The sequence below is a fragment of the Hyaena hyaena genome, unplaced genomic scaffold (assembly GCF_003009895.1).
Source record: "Hyaena hyaena isolate Hyena2069 unplaced genomic scaffold, ASM300989v1 scaffold_355, whole genome shotgun sequence".
NCBI classification, from domain to species: Eukaryota; Metazoa; Chordata; class Mammalia; order Carnivora; family Hyaenidae; genus Hyaena; species Hyaena hyaena.
The window spans coordinates 1650499-1671819 of NW_024080986.1; the positions used below are offsets into that span (position 1 = coordinate 1650499).

General features: G+C 38.4%; 1 long non-coding RNA gene across 1 annotated transcript in view; it reads left to right on the plus strand.

Annotated features, from left to right (window-relative positions):
* Nucleotides 1–20432, plus strand: part of LOC120243736 — a 37935-nt gene extending 17503 nt beyond the window's left edge. The window contains exon 4 of the long non-coding RNA XR_005531382.1: nucleotides 19428–20432. This is a non-coding gene — a long non-coding RNA (uncharacterized LOC120243736). The remainder of the gene's footprint in view (nucleotides 1–19427) is intronic.
* The last annotated feature ends 889 nt before the right edge of the window (nucleotides 20433–21321 follow it).

Genomic DNA, 21321 nt, shown 5'->3' on the forward strand with positions numbered 1-21321 from the left:
CCACCATTAAACCCAAAGACTTTGTGTGTGTATATATATTTTAAAAAAGTACAAACAGTTCTGCTACTCAGATATTCAAGTTGGAAAAATAGCAACAACAAAATGCCTACGTTTTATTGAGATCAGACAGATTTCTCCAAGATTTGCTTTTATAGGTCATTAGAATTTCTATCCTTGCCTAGAAAAGAGATGTAAATATCTATAGTTGGTTTGGTACTTCTTACAATAATAGATGTTTAACTCTGATAACACCTATAATCAATGCCCAGAAAACAATCTGTTTCTGGAACATCAAAAAGTGCACAGGTATTCTTTAAATAAGCTAAGCGTGTAAATCGTTGAAATTTTAGAAGTGAGGGATTCTGTGTTTTTGATTAATGCTGATATTTGAAGCAACTTTACAGAAGTGGTATATACATGAAACAGCAGATTTATTTGGGTAAGATCAAAGTAGTTAGCAATAAAGTCCTCTGAGATGCTCTGAGTAAAGACACTACAGAGGCATAAAATATCATTATTATGATCATCATCAGCATTAATAGCTAGCCCAGTACTTAATGATTTTCTTCAAGTTGCTTATCGGTATTATTGGCATTAAGTTTTCAGTCTTGGTTGCAATTAGGGCATTACAAATTGCTGATTTGTGTTAACTCTGGGAATAAAAAGAAAACAAACCAACTGAGTACCACCAAACCAGAAAACCCTCAAGAGGAGCAAGTTTTTCATGCCTCAAGGATACTTTCATATTTATTTCTAAATGTACCATTTCATATAAATTAACTTCGCAGAAAGGAAAGTTGGTCATATCAGAGAAAAACAGAAACTGTGCTAGGTCTCATAATGCAAGATAACTCTAGGTAGTTATGGGTAATGACCATAGTCCAGGCTGCATTAAATTTGAATTTCAGTAAATCGTGTCAATAGAAATGACATTATCTTGTTCAAAGTCAGAAAACCCAGTGACTCTGAAATTGGTTTTTTGGAATGGGTCCACATGGTTAGTTAATGTGATTTGATACTATCTGGGTGGTGTTCTGGAAAGCAAACTAGCTTTTTTTGCGAAGCAAAGCCAGATTCCAAATACTCACATAGTTCTTTCACTGCATATTGATATTTGGTTCTACTTTCAATCCTTTGTGGATTGAAATGACATAGACATTTTGAATGATGACCTGTTTAGATAAAGGGATAGTTTCCTTAAAGAATGATTACACCACCAAGAGAAACATCCAAGTTGGAACAAAAAGGAAATGATCAGCAATATAAAACCCTTAAGGAATACGACTTTTAAAGGAAAATTTTTAGTCACAAAAAAAAGAGAGAAAGAAATTCTATTAGTTACAAACTGATAAAAAAAATCTGTTACAAGAAGTACAAAATACAGAAAACGTTACAAGTGTTACAATGAACTCCCTTGTTATCAGGTTTTGGATGGACAATTTTACTACTTAAAAACCGAATTACAAGTCTTGGCAACTGGGACCCGCTCAGGGGAAACACAAAATTCTTGACAAGTGGAGAGTGTTGATAAACTAAAATTTCAAATTAAACAGTATTTTGAGGAGTCCGGGTGGCTCAGTGGGTTAAGCCTCTGATTCTTGGTTTCAGCTCAGGTCATGATCTCATGGTTCATGAGTTCATGCTTCACATCAGGATCTGCACTGACTCTCTCTCACTTCCTCTCTCTGCTCCTCCCATACACGTTCTCTCTTTCTCTGAAAATAAGTAAATAAACTTTAAAAGTTAAGCAACATTTTAAGGAGGAAAATATTTCTAAAATTATTTATAAAAACTTTAAAAAATAAGCTCCCCCCCCAATTCTATCTTAGAAAATAAAGTCAGTACAATCAAGAGTTTCCTTGATAATTGGAATGTGCAAAATATAAGGATCATTATTTTAAAAATAAATTTAAGGTTCAAGACAACATACCTATAACAGGATTTTTTTCAAATTGGAATATTCTGTTTTCTTGTGTGTACAAATTCTATGAGAACATTTTTGTATGTGTGTGTATGTTTTCACTTCACTGAATTAAATAATGTATATGTATTGTAGGCCAGATCACCTAAAGACTGCTATATAGTTTCAGGGTCTCTGTTCCTGATACCAATGCTGAAAGATCATCTAAGGACTTAGTATTTAATTCTTAATGTTCTTTGTCCAGTCTAATGTCAAAACAGCATTTGTGTCAAACTAGTCATTAAGATGAATTTCTTTTCCAGCTTTGTAAGTATTTTTTTAAATTAAGTTTTTTATTTATTTTGAGAGAGAGACAGAGAGACAGAGAGACAGAGTGAGAAAACATGAGCAGGAGACCAGAAGAGAGAGAGGGAGAGAGAGAGAATCCCAAGCAGGCTCTGCACCATCAGCACAGAAACCCACAAACCCTGAGACCATGACCTGAGCCAAAACCAAGAGTTGGATGCTTAACTGACTGAGCTACCATGGTGCCCCTCTTTTGGCAATTTTAATTACAGAAATGTTCTTAAAATAGTTAAGAAATTGAAATTTTGATTGGACACCATAAAAGTGAAATTGAGCACTCATTGTTACAGAGTAGTGAAGAAAATAATAGGAGTGGACTCATTACATGAATACACTGTTTTGGGTATATGGGGGCAAACTGATACCATGGAATGCCAGGCAAAAGATGGTTCTACCATAATTGGTGACAGAGAAGGAATGGGAGTTTTGGGCTGTCCTTTGGCTCACAAGATAGATGTTCAAGTGAAAAGAGCAGCAGAAGCAGTCAGCACCGTATTCAAAAGGTTCACACTGTGAAGAAAAGTCCATCATGGATCTTTCTTGTTAGTGTATGACAAGGAAACTTGGGAAAGTTCAAGAGCAATAAATGCGGAAGCAAATATAAGCAAAAGATTTAAAAATTCATTGATATTATTTTTTTTTACTGAATTTATTTTGGCATTCACTGTTGAATTTTATTGATGGTGGATTAATGGTAAAGGTAAATTCATCATCAGAATTTTCCCTTTTGAAGTTGACTCTACAATACTGAAGCTTGAGGAAGACTAATAGTTCAACCTAATTTAGACTCACTCATGAACAATCTGTCAAAGGTGTTTGAAATAAACAAGCAACCTTGATACCAGCTTCTTTTTTTCCTTCCTTCATTCCTTTTTCCTTGGCTTGGTCATTCCTTCCTCCCTACTTCCCTCCTTTCTTCCCTCTTTCTCCATATTCCTCTCTCCTCATCTCTTTTCTTTCTTTCTCTTTCCCACCGCTTTGTCCTGAAGCTGAGAAGAGCAAGATAACACCCAGCTGCAAATTCTGGATAATCAAGATGTTATTCTTATTTTTTTTAAGGTTTTATTTATTTCTGAGAGAGAGAGAGAGAGAGAAAGAGAGAAAGAGACAGGGTAAGCAGGGGAGGGTCAGAGAGAGAGAATCCGAAGCAGGCTCCAGGCGCTGAGCTATCAGCACAAAGCCCAACACGGAGCTTGAACCCACGAACTGCGAGATCATGACCTGAGCTGAAGTCAGATGCTTAACCGACTAAGCCACCCAGGTGCCCCAAGATGTTATTTTTCAAACGGAGATTATTTCTAACACAAATGTAAAATATATTTTATTTTTCTTGGGGTGATTAATTATTAAGAATGACTTGAGTTTCAGGACATATGGGCTACTTTTGCTTTTCTAACTGATTTACTCAGATTCTGTTCATGTAAAGACTCAGAAAGTTGATATAAAATTAGAATTCATTACTCTTCAGGGGCACCTGGGTGGCCCAGTCGGTAAAGCATCCAACTTTGGCTCAGGTCATGATCTGGTGTTCTGTGAGTTAAAGCCTTGCCTCGGGGTTTTGCTGACAGCTCAGAGCCTGGAGCCTATTTCTGATTCTGTCTCCCTCTCTCTCTCTGCCCTCCCCCCCACCCTCAAAAATAAATAAATGTTAAAAAATATAAAAAGTTCAGTTCAGCAAATAATATTTGGGAGCACATTATGCACAAGACACTACCCTGAGCCCCGGGGGTAAAAAGATAAGTTGGATGTTATTTCACTGCTGGGAAGCCTAGAGCCCTGTGTGGAACACTAGCAGGGAAAGGGGAAGGTGAAAGTATTTTCCACATTTTCAAACATATATTTGTGTATTTTGTGCTAATCTTCTATTGTTTTTCTGCTACATTTTATAAAATTTTTCTGGCATTTTTTCGTAACTAAAGTTTTGAGCTTATGAAAGAGATATTTTTAATGTACTGATTTCACAATGCAAGAGGAGAGGCATCATTAGTACGCATATTTTTCTGCAAGATGAAAATATCCTCAGGCTGGGACTAGTGGCTAATAGTGAAAGTAAAATAAGTAAAAAGTGAAACACTGATGAAAGAGGGCTGAACCTCACATAGACACATTAGGGAGTGTTGAATGACAAATGATAACAGTGTTGCGTAGATTTCACTGACAGTGGCAGGGGGTAGAAATGAGAAGCCCAGCTAGCCATGGGTGGGGTGAGTCATTAAGGAGATTTTCCTGGAACTTGCTTTTAATCTTTCCATTAAAAATAAATACATAAACCCAAAGAGTGCAGATTTAAAAGAGAGAGAAAGAGAGAGTGATAGAGAGAAACTATAAACCTTACAATAACTTGGTCCTTAATTACTCTGCTTTGATTTTTTTAAAATGCTCAGTATGAATGGAATATTATGTAAGTCATGCTTAAGAAAACAGGACACATGACTTAGTAAAACAGCTATTCGGAGTCAACAAAACAAAACAAAACAAATGAACAATCAAAAAAATTACCTTCCTGCTATGTCTACTTATGCAATAACATGTGAATAAGGGCAAGAATATTTGGGAAGAGGGCAGTAAATGACAGTAGTGAGCCAAGAACGTCCTCTTTAGACCTGAGTTCATAAAATATGTCTTCATGGGTGCTAGTATCATGGAGAAGAAGTCTGTGATCAAATACGTTTGAAGAACATTGGAATAAATAAAGCTAAACAGACTTGCTTACTAGGATTCACTTGAGGCTTTAATATGCTGATGTGCCCTGTAACTGCTCAGGAGGGGGCTATGGTACCAACATCCCCAAATGCACTCAACTCTGAAATACTTTTATTAATTGATTAATTTATATTTATGTATTTTTGAGAGAGAGAGAAACAGAATATGAGGCGGGGAGGGGCAGAGAGAGAGAGGGAGACACAGAATCCAAAGCAGGCCGTGAGCCCAGAGCCTGATGCCGGCTAGAACTCACAAACTGCAAGATCATCATGAACTGAGCTGAAGTCGGGAGCTTAGCTGACTGAGACACTCAGGTGCCCTTATGGAATACTTTTTAAAGGGCTCACAAGGGAAAGAGGTCCTTGGGACAGTTTTAGAAAATCCTGTGTTAGTACTGAGCATGTGGAAAACCCATTTTCTGCTCTCCATTTTAAAAGAAAAGAAATGATGCCAAATTAATGATCTACTGCATCTAACACGGAGTTAGTATGTTGTCTTGATACGTGTTGTCTCATTTATCCTGATTGTTGAAATGTGTGATTACTCTTCCCCTGTCGTGTACCCTCCCCTCTTCCCAACTGGTAGATTAGGAAACTGAGGAACTGAGAGGATAAATATAGGGCCCTTGTAAGCTGGTAAGATTTAAGCAGGGATTAGAATTTATAGTTTTTTTAAAGCTTGAATTTTGGAAAACTTGAATTACAACTGAAATAAGTTAAACAAGAAACAGACTGAATCCCAGGATCGACTCAGGATTGCTGAATTCAAGGGGTGCCTACATGTGAAGCTCTAATATCACAAGTGATAGAGAAGATGTGGCCCCTTCTTAGGAACTGAAAATTTGGTGGGAAAGGCAGACCCATGAACAAGTAATTTCAATGCAATATGGTAAGTCATTGAAAGAGGAACACACATCTCTTTGCTTTTGTTCATGGTATTATCTCTCCTCGAAGCACAGTAAACCAGAGCCCTCATCCACACCCTTTCACACACATATCAGATGTTTTAAGATTGAATTCCAATGCATGTTCCCTGGGGAACATTTTCTAGGGAGGCTGCCTCCTTCCTACTTTGAATTCATTGTTCTCTTCATTGTGTTCCCATAGCACTTTTCCTTTCCTCCATCAAAGTTTGATTTTCGAAGTGTGATTTGAGCTATATCTGTCTGTTCATCTTCCTTGTAGATTGGGAACTTGTTGAGGATGAAGGTGTCTTAGACATCCTTATAATCACCAGTATCTTAAACAGTGCTTTGCTTGAATGTAGCACACTCTCAACAAATTTTTTTTCATTATTTTGTTGTCTTGGAAGTAGCTTTTTAAGAAGTTTTTAATGTTTATTTTATTTTTTGAGAGAAAGAGAGAATGAGTGGAGGAGGGGCAGAGAGAGAGAGAGAGAGAGGAAGACAGAATCAAAAGCAGGATTCAGGCTCTGAGCTGTCAGCACAGAATCCATGTGGAGCTCGAACCTATGAACTGTGAGATCTGTGAGACCATGACCTGAGCTGAAGTCAGATGCTCAACCAACCATGCCACCCGGGTGCCCCTGAAATAACTTTTTAAAGTTAAATTTTACCATTGTATAAAATTCATTGATAGCTTAAACTGGAGCATCGAGAAAATTTTTAGAGGCAAAAAAGAGTAGAATATTCTTCCTACATAATTTAATTTAATTTAGTTTATTATTTTATTTTGTATTTTTTTTCTACCTCCCTCTGTTTTCTCATTAAGTCATTGAATATGAGGACAAGTAAGAAGAAATAGGGCATGGACTATCTAGCCCATTATGAAACCCACAAAAATTCTCATGAACTCCAGCTCGATTGCCAGGCAATTTTAGCAGTTACAGAAAGAAAATTGTAGACTAAAAGGAAGCCCCTTGCAGAGTCTTTAGGACAAGTCCCTTTTGAAATCTTGAATTGTGGACAACTCCCAGGGATGTTTAAGTCAAGCCTGGGAAAAATAAGATTATTTTAATCAGTAATAATTAAATCACTAAGAATAAAGACATTTATTTCAATCAAATCCTGTCCAGACATTATGGACTTTGCAAGAGATTTAAATGTATGAAAGGTCCTTTCTTACCTGTTTTGAAATTAGTTAATTATTTAAAGGGAAAAAAAAAGAGTTGAAGTGGGGAATCCTAACAATAATACACATGCCTCCTACATAATCAGGGTGATGGGAAGCCTATTTATTTGGGGTTCACAAGTGATCACACTTACAAAATACAAAACAAGTTTAAAAATGTAAATGTGTTGCCTCATGGTTTTATCCTTTAAAAATAGGGGATGTGAACAAGTAGATGTCTCAGAGAAAGTACAGGAATAAACACAGAACTCGTTTTCTTTCAAAGAAAACATTTAGGGACTAGAAAGGTTTGTCAAACCTTTTGGATTTACTTAAGCCAGATTTTAAATCTAGGTAATCTCCAAGAGAATTATTTAAAGCAGGAGTGAGCACATTTTTTCTGTGAAGAGTCAGCCAGTAGATACAGGCTTTGTCGGCACCATGGTCTTTATAGCAAACTATTTAACTCTGCCATTGCAGGGCAAACACAGCCATAGATCATGCATAAATGAATGCACCTGGCTGTATGTAATAAAACTTTATTTACGAAAGCAGGCAGTGGGCCTGATCCAAAGCACCGATACTGCCATACATCAACATTACTTGTGGGATGTTATTGAATGTAGGGATAGACATCTTTGGTTTTGGATGCCCAGAACAGCAGTCCCCTTCTTCTGAGAAATGCTTACCGCACCCTCACACTGCGATGTAGGAGTTTGGGCTTGTATTCTCTCGTTTGATCGAGAATCATCTTTTCCTGAGTCAATTCTTTCTTTCACTGAGTCAATAAATTTGCATTTGGCCTATGCTGATGTGAGCTCTATTTCTGTTTCTTGCTGCCGTGGAGGGTCTTGCCCATACAGATGAGTAGGCACCAACTTCTAGAGCTGGAGATGAGATGGAAAGAGCCAGGTGAATAGCAATTACTTCTTGGTTTCACTGGTTACACCAAGGTAAAGACCTCAGACATCTTCCTGGGGGGAGGTTTGCACAGCTGGTGAAAGCAGAGATTCTCCCAGATAGAAGTGGTTGTAGATGAGGAATCATCTTTCCCTTGTCAAATCCCCCCAAAGAGCTTGCCAGGTAATACCACTCTCAGGGAGCTTTCTGGCATGCTTGCCCAATGTATAGACCACAGGTTGTAAACCTGATCACTTCTCCGTGCTGTGCTGGAATTTACACTGGCTTGGCTACCCTCCAAGTGTCATAAACATTCTAATCTCTCTGGAAAGCTTTTGTAAAGAAGAATATTTTGCTTCACATAGTAGTCACTGGTCCTCTTGCACAATCCTGAACAGCACAGTCTTTGGGAAATTTTCAGCAAAAATGAGCAGGGACCACCTCAGATCGTCCTGTTTCTTCTCGTCCCTTGAATCATTGTCTGCTCTGACTTGCTGCGAGTCCTTCCAGTCCTCTCTCCTCTGGCAGGTGTATTTCTATTTAAAGCTAAGCTTTGAGTAATTGCAACTGCTCCGTGATTTCAGGAGAATACTGTACCTGCATTATCATGAGGTGGACCTCCCAGTAGGGTATTCTTGGTCAACATCCACCCATTCTTTTTTAATGTTTATTTTTTTAATGTTTTATTTATTTTTGAGAGAGAGAGAGAGAGAGAGAGACAGCATGATCAGGGGAGGGTCAGAGAGAGAGGGAGACACAAGCCAGGCTTCAGGCTCTGAACTGGCTGTCAGCACAGAGCCTGATGTGGGCTCAAACCCATGAGCCATGAGATCATGACCCGAGCTGAAGTCAAAGGCCTTACTGACTGAGCCACCCAGGCGCCCCAACATCTACCCATTCCTAAAGCACACTGTGAGTTTATGAAAACAGTTCTGTGGCTTATCAAACTGCAGTTAAGTTGATGTTGACTGTTTTGCTAGGCATCTCACTGAAAACAAAACCTGGGGGCTGATGGCATAGCAACAAATGACTAATACCCATCCAACACGAGGGTAACTAAAGGCAAGTCAATTACAAGCTGGAAAGAGCTCTAATTATTTGTAGGTCCTCGTGTATGATTATTTAAACTTGAAAGTTAATGAGATCTGTCGATACTGACTGGGTTAGTTGTAAAAAAAAAAAAAAAAGATGACATCTGCTTCATTGAACCTGAATATGAATTGTGTCATAATAGATGATGACTTATTAAGTGACGTCCAGTGAGTATTAAGGTAGGCTTTTTTTGATCCTTGATTTGATCCTTCCAACAATCCTTTGAGACAGATGCTGACCTCATCTTGCATTGAGGAAAACTAAGGGTTATTGAAAGGTCAGATAACACGTTCTTGGTCACACCAGTGACAAACGATGCAGCCGGAACCAAAGTCTGTGGAAGGACCAGAAGCAATCCTTATTACCTGACAAAAATGGATCCTCAACTTACTGACATTTTAGGTGCGACTAGGGTTATTTTGTTCTCATGAATTTTGCATCTTTGCTGAAGGCACTTGCAAATCCACAACACAGAGTTTATCTGAGAATCCTAATCAACGGTTTATCCTCTAGCAAAGTAGATTTTAATCAGGAGCAATTTCCTATACCCCCTCCCTCCCAGGGACATTTGGAAATGTCTGGGGACATTTTTGGTTGTCACTGCTCAGTGGGGCTGCTACTGGCATCTTGTGGATAGAGGCCAGGGTGGCAGATTGCTGCTCAACATCCTACGATGTACGGGACAGTCTTCTCTCAACAAAGAATTAGCCTCCTCAAATGTCAATAGTGCCAGTTTGAACAACTCCAGCCTAAATGCTCTGGAAAGTAATAACAAACCCTTGCAAACACTGAGAACATAGACAAGCAGTGTTATACATCTCAACTCCACAGAGAACTTTGTCGTATCTCCAGCAGCGCTCACTTATCAGCCTCTTTAGTACATGTCTTCAGCAGGACTGATCTGGGATGTCACTGAATATTATAGAAATGCTAAACTGATATTCAAGCGGTGCCCTAATGTTTCAGAGAAGAGAACTTTGGCACCCTTGTTCCTTGTTTCTTACTCTATGTCCCTCAACACCCATGTTCTTTTTTTTTTCACTCTTAAACTGAACACTTTTTCCAAACGATGGCAACTTCTAAAACTATGCCTCTTCTTTCAAAAAAAAAAAAGCATTTGGTTGTTTGAGTGCTTCATGTAGCTAGTGTTCCAAATACAGGGATTTTCACATTTGTTTCTCATCATTTTTGACAATTAGCCTCCCTTATTTCGATAAACATCTCACTCTTAAAGAGTAGCCGTTAAGTAGCATTTATCTTTTCCTGGGTGGAGTAAAGATTTCCCATGAACATGCACTTCACATTTTTCTTTGCAAAATGTTTTTCCACATGTTTAACTCTGCTGGAAAACCTACAGGGTAGACAAAAAAAAAAAAAAAAAAGATGTTTTAAGAGTTGAAAGTGTTCTCTAAGGCCTTCTGCTAATTCTTTAGTTTCCACATTAAGGAAAGTCTTCGGCCTCTGAAAACAGTCCTGACTTAACACTGGGGATAGGGCTTCTCTTCAACACAGGCTAATAACATTCTTGTTAGTAATTATCCAGGAAATAGAAAAGTCTAACCTATTTCTGTACAAACTTGAGTTTGATAGCCTCCCACTATATCAAGTGTCAGAAATTAAAGAAAAAATAAGAAAAAAGTTAAAATAATAACTATAAATTTAATTAGAAACAAATAAACGATGGCTGGTGCATGGTTCCTTTTAGCGACTGATAAATTTAATTAAATAACATAATTTCTGAGTCCTGGAAAAACGTGGAAATGGCTGGTTAGTTTAATTGTGTTTTAAAGGTCATGTCTGGGATCACCCCTGGAGATTATGAAATTACCATTTTAGGGGCACTCTGACACTGGTGTCTGAGAGACTGTTTCTAAAGCAGAAGGAAACTGGCTTACCCAGACACAAAGTACTTGTGATCCACATGAAGACAATGAAATCTACCCACTTCTTCCTAACATCACCAAAATCAGACAAAAACATGACATTGAGTCTTTCTACTTCCTAGGTCTTCACCGTTCCCATCTGAGAGTGATGTTTTATCTATATTCCTTTTCAAAAGAAAGGAATTCCAACATTCAAAATATTGTTAACTTGATCTAATTATGAATGTGCACACAGATTAATACTTGCCTAGGGCCTTTTCCCCGGAGTTGGCCCTGACAATAACAAATGAAGGAAATGCCTTTAAACTTATAAATTTAGGAGATTGGTTTAGACTGAGAGATAATCTTTGGCCCCATTGCCCGGACACCTGAGAAACAAGGTTCCTGTATTTACTTTTTTTCCTCACTAAATCAAGGTTGTAGGTACATGTGTAAGGGTATGTGTATCTATAAAATATACAATAATTATGTGGCTTATAGGCAAACTCAGGCAAGAGGTATAATACGAACCATGGCTGGACGTGTCATTTATTCATTCTCCAAAGAACTTTTCATTGAAAACTGATTGTTAACTTTCTCTTTTTGTAAAACTCTTACTGCTGCTTTTCCTCCTCCTTCTCTTCCTCCTCTATTCCCTTCCTCTCCTCCCCTCGTCCTTCTCCTTTCCTTTCTTCCCCTCCTTTCCCCATCCCTTCCTCTTCCTCCTCTTTCTTCTTCTTCTTCTTCTTCTTCTTCTTCTTCTTCTTCTTCTTCTTCTTCTTCCTCTTCCTCTTCCTCTTCCTCTTCTTCTTCTCCTCTTCCTCCTTCCCCTTCTTGTTCTTCTTTATCCTCTACCTCTTTCCCCTTGTTTTTGTTCTTGTTAATCTTCTTCATCCTCTTCCTCTTCTTCTTCCATTCATCTGCATTCAAACTGAGAAGATTTCAGGATAGATCTAATCCTTACCTCCATCACAGTGTGAATTTTTTGAAGAGGCATTTTATAGTCTGGATTTCTTGGTTTGTGATTTTATTGGCTTGCACAGTAGGCTGCTCCTCCCTGGAGAAATTAAGTCTTCAGACTTCTGGTTGGCAAAGTCTTTGAGTCCCTCTGCTGTGCTCCCCTTGGGGGATGGAAATGTCTCAGGTTGGTCTACAATGACTTCTCTCACTGAGCAATGTACTACTGTTCCAGGGGAAACTGCCAGTTGGCAACCAGACATGAGTGGTCTGGACAATTAGCAGGCTTCTGTTCAGTTCTTGGTCTTATTGACTGCAAAGCAAGCATGTCACTCGGATGAGATAGGAATTCAGGCATGTGAAGTAACTGGCCAGGATCCAGTGACAACACCAAAGATGACTGGGGGCAGTGCTTTAGTTCCCTACCCCAATCTCCATAACATACCCTCCAAGCATACCGAATGGTTAACAATCTAAATCAAAACATTTGCATGCAGAAACAGTGAACTTGTTCTGCATGCAAATTCAAGACAAACATGTAGTCCTCTCTTCCAAAATGGATTTTTGCCTGTAAGCCCTTTTTATAGAGTAATTCTGAAACTACTCAGGACAAGAGCTGAGAAGGGAATATTTTCCAGATTAAAAAAGGAAAAAGAATTGTGGTTGTTAAGCTTGTTCGCTGATATCTCCTTAGTCATAGTCAGCTTCCTTGGATTATGTAGCTCCTGAACAAAAATGTTTCTGAACAAAAAAAAATGTATAGAAGTCTTACCGTTTTGAGGGTTATAAGAAGCTGAGCAAACATTCTGACTAGAGGCGTCTTGGATAACTAGAAGAGACATTTAGGATTAAACTAGATTATTAACAGATGGTCGGTGAGCATGTAGAAAAAGAAGCCGTGATTGTTCAGAAATTCCATGGGTTCATTGAAAACCACTTGTACCAAAGAAATACCATTTCCTATTTAAATGAGCTTTGTTGAGTAGTAGATGAAAAAAAAAAAAAAGCTACAGGTACAGTGCTTTGTTTCAGTAGGACATTTGATAGAGTTTCCATTGAGGTGGTTATTGTATAATAAAACAGTCATTGGATTGACTATCAGAAAACTGACCTGCCCTCTTATTTATCAATTCTATAAGCTTTCATAAGTCACATAGCTTTTCTGTAGCTACATTTCTTCATCTCTAAAATAAGCACATTTATTTATGTATTTTCAATCTCATTCCAAAATCACTGGTTTCTTGGGGAAAAAAAACACTGACTTGGATGAAACTTTATTGAGATAGATTCACAGTAAGACTTTTTAAAAAAACTAGGCTTATGTCAATTATACCTCAATTAAAACCTTATAGTAATTAGGGTCAAAGGCCTTTGGTCAATAGATCAATATCAACACTATATAAAGGTCCTAGTAGGTGCCCCACACGACTAAATTCTACCCTACTCCACATATTATCAATACATGTTGTGGAAATATAGAAGTGTTTATTCTAAATGCTTTACATAAGTATGGGAGGATAGTTTCCAATTATAGAATCAAATCATCAAAATATTTTACATCTGTAAAACTGAGCTAAAACACAATACCAGGTTTATTGTGCATAAACATATTATTATGGGCAGACATAATCATTAAATTATAAATTATCACTAACATTATTACAAGATGGGAAGTGACTATAATAGCAGTTCAAGAAAAAAGCACTGAGGAATTTAATCGACTCTATGCCAAATGAGAGAAAAGTTCAGATGAGTTTTGGTTCCTTTCTTCCTCCACTTGTGCAAGTATTTCACTTATTTCAATTAAATAAGCATTCACTGAATTTTCTCGGTCTCTGACCTTGCAGGACTCACACTTAGTTGGGAGGAATTATGCTACTAATTATGGATAGTGCTATCCATGTTGTAATAAAGATATGCAAAATGAGCTATTAGAGCTGAGAAAAGGACAGGAGTGAGACTTTTTGCAGGTGTATGTATGTACGTTTGGGTGTAAATGTACCTGTGTAGGACAGTGGAAGCTATAGAGGCATGTTATGCTGAGTTGGGTTATGGGGAATTAATTGGAGTTACCTAGTTGGACAACATGGGGAAAGACATCTCAGATAAAGGAGATAATGGCATGAAAGTGAAGGCACATTTTAGGAGTATTACAAGTTTTATATGGTCAAAGCATAGATTTGTGTTTTGTATCCAAGGCGGGGTACAAAAAGCTTTTAATATAACAAAATGTTTAAACTTCATCTTGTAGATGGTGAGGAAGTCATCACAGATTTTAAACTGGTGGCATCACTGGATTTATGTTTGATAAAAACAACTCTAGGGGCTCTGTTTGCTGGACTGACCGAAGCAGGGAAACATGTTAAGAAGTAGGTTAGTTGAGAGTCTTTGGTTGTAAGGCATAGAAATCGAACTTGATGTAGTTTGAACATAATAGAGAATTGATTGGATCCTGTACCCAAGGGTATATGTAAACTGGCCTTCACAATGACTCTATAAGAATCAGTGCCCTGAGTGCTGGTTGAATTTTCTATCTCTTGGTTTTACTTCTCTGTATGTCAGCTTCCTTCTCTCGGAACATTCTTCATTAGGCTTAATCTGTGACTATAGGCAGCTGTCTTGCCAGACAGTTTCAAAAATCTTGTGTAAGGGCTTTGTTGGCTGGGTCTGGGTCATGTGCTCACCCATGGAAAAATCAGTGAGGCCACGGGTTGGGCTGCTGACAGTTTTGGGGCTCACCTGCCTATCTAATACCTAGTTCCAACTTCTTAATTGATAACAGAACCTTGAGTTTGTTAGGGATGTAGCGAGCCCAACATCATGCAATTGATCATCATTAGTTTAAGCTAAGTATTACAATCTCGTTCTGTGTTTTTTCTTTTTTCTTTTTGTCACTGGAGATATTCTTAAAACCTACTTCATCCCAATGAGATTCCTGTATTGTACGAGTTTCTAAAAACCTATTGGCTCTCTTGATGAAAGGGATTGGACTGGATAGCATTTTCCTTTTGCTTTTCTTCTTGCCCCTAGAATAGATATAATGCTTTGAGCCATAGTAGCCAACTAGTGACCATGAATTGCAATGTATATGGAAATGTCAGGGGAATTGCGAAGACTATAGGTTATTTTTGAGCCCCTATAACTAATGTGAGCAACTACCTACCTCCAGGATTCTCATTATGTGAGAAAAACAAACTCTATTTGCTTACACTACTATTGAACAATTTTGGTTTCTTGCAGTCAAATGCCTTTTTTTTTTTAATGTTTTATTTATTTCTGAGAGAGAGAGAGGCAGCATGAGCAGGGGAGGGTCAGAGAGAGAGGGAGACAAAGAATCTGAAGCAGGCTCCAGGCTCTGAGCTAGCTGTCAGCACAGAGCCTGACGCGGGGCTGGAACCCACAAACCGTGAGATCATGACCTGAGCTGAAGTCGGGTGCTTAACTGACTAAGCCACCCAGGTGCCCCATCAAATGCCTTTCCAAGTGTTATGCAGTACTTCTAGTCAAATACTGTGGCCATGGAGGTAAGGTCAAGCAAGAAATTGATAGCAACTATTCAGAACACATATACAATAGGATGGGACCTATTTACCCCAAAGGAGAGAGCGGTTATGTCATAGAAATAGTCACTGTGGCAATCACTGCAAATGTGGCAGAAGCCCCAATCTGAATTTGCTACAAGGATAGTTGGAAGAATGACTGCCTTAACTCAACCATAGGATCTGAACAAGGACAGAAGAAATGGGGCTGGAGAGAAAAGGGAGTTTATGAGAAGCATGCACAAGGGAAAATCAAAGGGACTTAATACATTGTAGGTGTCTGGTGGGTTAGCATTAAAGAATACATGTAAGTAGAGGACAGTGATGACTAAAAGCTATAAACATTTTTGTCAGCAGTGATAGATACAAAGTATCTAATTTAAGGAATGTTAAACAATCTGCCATCTCTCTCTCTTTCATTGTTATCTGTCATCTAGCTAGCTAGATATCAAGTTAATTATCCCTCCTCTGAATCTCACTTTTAACAAGATAGAAGTAGTTCACAAAGAAGTGTACATTATTGCAAGATAAAGTAACTGCAAGATAAATAAAATTTGAAGCAAAGGGGAAGTGGACACAGAACAATATAAGGAACTATGTACAAAATGTGCCTGACATGAGGTTCTCTACATATGCTTGGGTAGCAGTAGGAAGAGTTGAATAAGGTATGGTGAGGAAGAACTCCTGAATAATGACTTATATATTCTATCAACTAGCTAGGATAAGAAATCTTATGATCGACATAAAGTCCATGTAATCAAAGCACACTAGATACCTAGAAGAAGTGCCACGATTCCTTATATGTAACCAGAGAGAGGGGTTTCTCCCAGGCCTCCCCAGAAAGGCCTTCATGCCAATATACTGACTGTAAATCTGGGGACAGATGTTATAGAAGTGTTTATTAGAATACTCCTCAGTGTGGGATGATGGCACAATATCAAGCACAGTTCCATATAAGCTGACCTTTGGGTTTGGAGTCAGATAGACCAACAGTTCTGTGCTATTCTGTAAGGGTCAAGTGTGTCTGAGAAGCTATGTTCAGTCCTGGGACACATTTTATAGAAGAAAATGATCATTTACACAGGACCCTGTGCATACTATATTCTTTAGAGGTGTGCTTGCTGAATTAATAAGTATTTGAATGAATGCTTGTCAGGAAAGTTTATATTTCACTGGTGTAAGAGAAGCTGTTCTTTTTCTTTTTTTCCTCCCTCCCCCATGCCATTGTATGTCAGTTGTCTATCTTTAGGTGAAACCGTGAGTTCCACGTGAGCAGGAATTTTGTCTTGTTTGTAGCCCCAATCAGGTAGAGCATCTGGCATAGAAAGTCTGATAATAGTTTATTGAAGAAATAAATGACTGATACTTACAGAGCTGTGTCTGGGAGAGAAACTGGATTGATCTATAATTTTATCTCAGTATACTTTTATCTCAGGCTAAGGCAGAGACATAAAATAATCCTAGAGTATTGAGGCAAGATATTTCTCAGGGGAAAACCACCAGGAAGAAATGTTTAAAGGGCATTTGTGTTTATTTTTGTGGCATATAGAACTCCCTTCTCTCTGGTGCAGCAGATAGGGCTCAGCAGCCTATATTCCCTCCCAGCCTTTCATACTATCATTAAGGCAGCTGCACTGTTGAACTTCTTGTGATGCTGTCTGCTTGTGTACTGGGGTAGAGGATGTTTATTTGGTGCTGGTGTTAGAAGGGAAGGCACACATCCAATTTCCTTGTCACCTTTGATTACTGATCCTTCAGGGGGAAGATTTTATGAAAAGTAAGAAAAAATTGCATTTTCCATATCCTTCAATTTCCAAATCCTTCAATATATTCTCCATCTTTAGAGAAAGCACATACTTGTGTTTGAAAGCCAAGGCTCTGAACTGTAGGATCGGAGTTCAAATTTTGGCTTCACCCCTTTTATGTATCGTGCAGCACTGGATCAACTACATAACTACTTGTGCCCCAGTTTTTTCATCATTGAAGGAGAAATATTAATGATAATGGTAATGCCTATGTCAGAGAGGTGTTTGAAGGATTAAATAAGTTAATTCACATTAAGCAGTTTGGAGTAACTGTCACATAGTACTCAAGAGATATTAGCTGATATTATTATTGTTCACTGATGCTTTCTTGTTGATGGTTTTTGTCATGTTTCATATGAAAATATTTATAGTTAAAAATAAAATTGAGGTGCCTGGGTAGCTCAGTTGGTTAAGCGGCTGAATTTGGCTCAGGTCATGATCTCATAGTTCGTGGGTTCAAGCTGCTCATTGGGCTCTGTGCTGACAGCTGGGATCCTGGAGGCTGCTTTGGATTGTGTATCTCCCTCTTTCTCTGGTACCCTCTCCACTCCTGCTATGTCTCTCTGTCTCTCTATCTCTCTCTCAAAAGTAAATAAACATTAAAAAAATCTTTAAAAAAATCAAATCAAAATATCATCACATATCTAGTATGCTCAAAATATTATTAGACTATATAGGGAATATTAACATTGCCCTTTAAGACTTTATGATCTACTTGCTGAGGCAAAGTACAGAACTCACAAGAAATAGGAACATGTACAAATAGGAGTAGGGACATGTACAACAATGCAAATAATACCACATGATGGTAACTTACCATTTGGCAAATCGTATACATATTTGAATGAATTTGTGAAAAAAGTTGGTAACATTTTTTATTTTGATATTTCTTTATGATATATCCTGGGAGAGAGGGCAACTTAAAAGAAAATGCAAATGCGGGGCGCCAGGGTAACTTAACTGGTTAAGCCCCTCACTTTGGCTCAGTCCATGATCTCATGGTTCGTGAGTTCGAGCCCCACATAGAGCTCTCTGCTGTCAGCACAGAACCTGCTTCAGATCTTCTCCCTGCCTCTTCCCCTTCCCTGCTTGCACTCTCTACCTCTGTCTCTCTCAAAGTAAATAAATAAACTTAAAAAAAAAAGAAAATACAAATGTGAAAAGCAGAACAGGCAGAGATTAGGGTAGTCCTAAAGTCTCCAAAGTTATGAAAAATTACAGATGATGCGGGCCATTAATAAATAAGTAAAACACAAAGCAGGCTTCCAGCATTTGTGAAGAATTACTCTTGGAAACAGATAGGATGAAAATGTGGTATGAGTTTATGAGGAGTTTATGTATGTATCTGATCCTGGGCCAGGAACAGATTCCAAGCATATCCACTGAGTTGGTTGCACATGTGAAAGTCCTGGAAGACTCCGCCATAATTCTATTTCCCCAAGTTGCTCAGCCTCTGACTGAAATGTTCTTGGAAACATAAATATGCAGAACACTGAAGAAATCAGAACGGCGTATATGATTGCTTTTCTACAGAGAGATGGTTTAATCTTTGTAGCAAATGGGGTCAGGATTCCTTAAGATTTGTTCACCATATTCTGATTAAAATTTTAATAATATTGAGAATAATTTACCTCTCCACTAAAGCAATTTAATAGCTCCCAACTTACACAAAATTACAGTTTGTTTTATTCACAAAGGAAACAGAAAGAACATGGAAAGTACGACGCATTAAGAGAGTTAAACTGGAAAAGCCTAACCACAAAATTCCAAGTATTTTAATAGATATTCTTGGTTTTCCCTGGGTTTTAGGGAAAAATTTGCTACTTTTGCAATTGAAATCACATTGGTTTGTAAAGGCTAGTCTAGTTAGAATCAGGGGTTCACGAAATCTTTAGGTGAGAGGACACTTTTGAAATTCCACTACTCGGAAATCTTTCCTACTGATCGTTGTTAACACAATTTCCTAGCTGAGTCCTTCCAGTGATAAGTACCTTGTTAGTGCACAAGTCAGTCCATTCTATTGTTGAAAACATCTGATGGCAAAACAAGGTTCTTCTTTATATAATTCAAACACCATTCACCTTTTCAGCCTCTGAAAATTTGCAAGATTATGTTTCCATTAAAACCCAAATTATGCTGACTTTGAGTCCCTATGGGCCCTTGTAAGAAATTGAGTTTATTTTTTAGAACGCTTCTCAGGTTTTTTTTTCTTTTTTTCTTTTTCATTCCTCCAGGATGTTTCACATGTGACCTCAGCTCCAGCCCAGTTCTTCACTCTGCTTCTATTATCAGTCAGCCATGCTACTGGCTCGAACCCAGATGCTCCTCATAAGGTGGACATTTCTCTGCTGGACACAGCTGGCTGTTACTGGTGGTCACCAGTTTGGAGCTACAATTCTTCCTTGGGTTTTCCATACCTGGTGGAGAACAAAATTTTCCTGTGATTCTCTGTAGCACCAGGTGTAACTTTCATCAAGATTTATCAAAGACTTGGGATTATTAGCTATATGTTTGCCCTTGAAGAAGGTGAACCACGGAGCTCTCACAAAGCACACTCTATATAGCCCCTGGTTTTCTTCTTGGGGCAAGCACAGTTCACGGCTCTAGTGAACTTGCGGCCTAAGACTCACTAGGTCAAGGCAGAGAAAGACATTTACCCTCACACCAAGCTCATGTCTACATAATTCTATCCCCAAACCTACTTTTTTTCTAGGTAATTATTCTCTGAGATGCAAGAGTAATTATGTTAATATGTAACGACCCAATGTCAGTAATTTCCTGAAGTGTGGGTTTTTCAGTTTCAGGAAATGTTACGTAAAGGCCCTTCTATCAGGATGGGTTCTTGCAGGAACTAACAGAACACAACTGTGGTTACCTTCAACAGAAAAGAAAGTTGTTGGAAGGAGGGTAGGTGGCTCCCAGATTCAGGTTTAGGGGACAGACAGTGACCTGCAGTGGTTAAGTCCAATTGCAGCTGGGATCTGGCTAAGAAGGTGCCCCTGGCACAGCCACCTCTGGACACTTGTGTAGGCCGTCACTGCCAGACTCTCTATTCCTTTTACCTTTAGACCTGAAATTAACATTGTGTAATAGAAACTTCCACAACAATAAAAGTGTATCTTTACTGTCAACAAGTAGCCACTAGCCACATATGGCTATTGAGCATTTGAAATGTACCTGAAGAACTGAATATTTACTCTGATTTAATTTTAATTAAAATTAATTTTAATTAAAATGCATTTGAGGAACCTGGGTGGCTCAGTCAGTTAAGTGCCCGACTTCGGGTCAGATCATGATCTTGAGGTTTGTAAGTTCAAGCCCCGCATCAGGCTCTGTGCTGACAGCTCAGAGCCTGGCGTCTGCTTCAGATTCTGTGTCTCCTCTCTCTACCCTTCCCCTGATCATGCTCTGTCTCTCACTCTCTCTCAAAAATAAATAAACATTAAAAAAAATTTTTTTAATGAATTTAAGGAGCACCTGTGTAGCTCGATAGGTTAAACGTCTGACTCTTGATTTCAGCTCAGGTCATGATCTCACGTTTTGTGAGTTCGAGCTCCAAATTGGGGTCTAGGCTGATAGTGCAGAGCCTCCTTGGGATTCTCTCTCTCCTTCTCTCTGTCTCCCCCTGCCCCTCCTCCCCTCAAATAAATACACATTTAAAAATATAGAATAAAATGAATTTAAATAGCCACATGTGACTATTAGTTACCATATTGGATTGCACAGCTCTAATCTATCTGAGCCTATTATTTTGGAATTGTCAGTCAAATTTTCCCAGGAACCAATTTTCCAGGTGTAAAAAGTGCCACTCATATTTCTATCCCCTGGTTTCTAGATCCTTATATTTAGCCTATGTAGAAATGACACAATATAGAACAGTATGGAGTGCCGTCTCCAAAAGCATTGTCCATCAACTACCATACTAGAATGGCTTCAATGGATCCTTCCATCATTTGTCAAGGCCAGGAACACCTAGTGATGGGGTAATGATAAGAGTAGTGGATTGATTCAAGTCCATAGGGTCTCAGTTACGTATTATGACTCTAAAGCCAGGATTTCTAGATTAGAATTCTGGATCCTCCATTTACCAGCTCAGTGACCTTAAGTAAGTTATTTAATTAAGATATT